Source organism: Seriola lalandi, unplaced genomic scaffold, assembly GCF_002814215.2.
Source record: "Seriola lalandi dorsalis isolate HSWRI2012SDOR001 ecotype SW California unplaced genomic scaffold, Sedor1 jcf7180002054947, whole genome shotgun sequence".
Lineage (NCBI taxonomy): Eukaryota > Metazoa > Chordata > Actinopteri > Carangiformes > Carangidae > Seriola > Seriola lalandi.
The window spans coordinates 892,608-894,096 of record NW_019525498.1 but is presented as its reverse complement, the minus strand read 5'-3'; the positions used below and the strand labels follow the sequence as shown (position 1 = coordinate 894,096).

At 44.3% G+C, this 1,489-nt stretch overlaps 1 protein-coding gene across 6 annotated transcripts in view; it reads right to left on the bottom strand.

The window, feature by feature from the left end:
• The window catches only part of myo6a (myosin VIa), a 111,171-nt gene that overhangs the window by 4,777 nt on the left and 104,905 nt on the right, over positions 1 to 1,489 (bottom strand). The gene's annotated exons all lie outside the window — the stretch shown is intronic.

Here is a 1,489-nt window from a genome sequence, read left to right as displayed (position 1 = left end):
TTTGTTGTGACATCACAAAGTTCCAGAAGTCCTGACGGCTGGTTTTAAGGCTCAGTTTCTGAATACAGGCTGTGTGCATTTCTCTGTGGACTGAGGCTTTGATACTTTCACAGTATTAATATAGAAGCTAGAGCTGATCTATAATCACACTACACATGGACACAGACCTTTACACTGGAGGAGCTTTAAAATCAATTAATTTGAGAAAATAATTCTCACTTTAAGCAACAACGTTTAAATAAACAACCTTAAAGAACCACGCAACAACCCAACAACCTTCACCTTCCCAAACCAACAACTTTTAGAAAGTAAAAAAAAAAAAAAAAGCAGCAGAAACAGAGAAACTTCAGAGACTCTGAGCTGAACTCCCTGCAGGACGCTCTCAGGTTGTTGGTAACCGCTTGTCGCTCGCTGCTACAGAGTGAGTGAGGTGACTCAGTCAGGGGTCGAGAGATGCGAGAGATTCCAAGGCTGATGGAAAAACAAGACGTGTTCATGCAGATGAAAGATCGACCAGCAACCAAAAACTGACAGAAGAAGAAAAACCAGCGAGGAAACACACGAAATGTCGAACGCTTCAGTTTGAGTTTGTGTATTTATCCAGACTGTGTCGATACAAGCCTGATGGATAATGTTGTATTTACAGGTTAATTCTTCCTCTAAAAGCCCAAATGTATTAAAGAAATCCGACTTTCTTTGGGAACTTTTTGGGGGATTTTGCTTGAAAAACAGCAAATAATTAACTGATAATTAAAACAGTTGACACATAACTTGTTTGAGTCCCAGGTTTGTCTAAATGAAATAAATAAATCTTTATGAGGCTGAATTCTGAATGAAACATGTATTTTTTTTTAATTTAAACAAACACAGCTGCAAAGACAGACTGGCAGTCAGCTCTCGTGTTCCTAAGATCTTCTTTAAGTCCTGGGTGAACGGACTGACGAGTCTTCTCGCTGCTTCAACACCTTTTACAAGGTTTTCTCCCGCGATCAGCGGCGTGGCGGCCTTCTCCTCCCGTCACGCTCCTGCGAACGTGACGCTGTCATCTGCTGCCAAACACAAGCCAGGCGAACTGCCCTGAAAGCCTTCTGTCCTCTCTCTCTCTCTCTCTCTCTCTCTCTCTCTCTCTCTCTCTCTCTCTCTCTCTCCTCCCTGAGAAGGGCTCCGTGTGGGAGTATCAATAACAGCAGCCTTAAGAGCTCGGAGGAATTACCTCGGCTCTTTATCAAACTGTTATAGCTGTCTGTGAGGCGGCGCACAAATGGGCGAGAGCTGGCACCGGTGCACCCGGTCATAAAAAGACGAAACGGCGGCATCATGCCGCAAAATTGTTCAAATAATCTCTTCCACACACGTCTCTATAGAGGTTGCCATGGAAACCCATCCACCCATCCTGAAAAAAAGAGCAACTTCTCCCTCGAACGGAGCAGCGACAAAGCACAGAACCTGATCCCAGTTAAGAGCGGACCTCTATTGGGTTTGGGGAGGG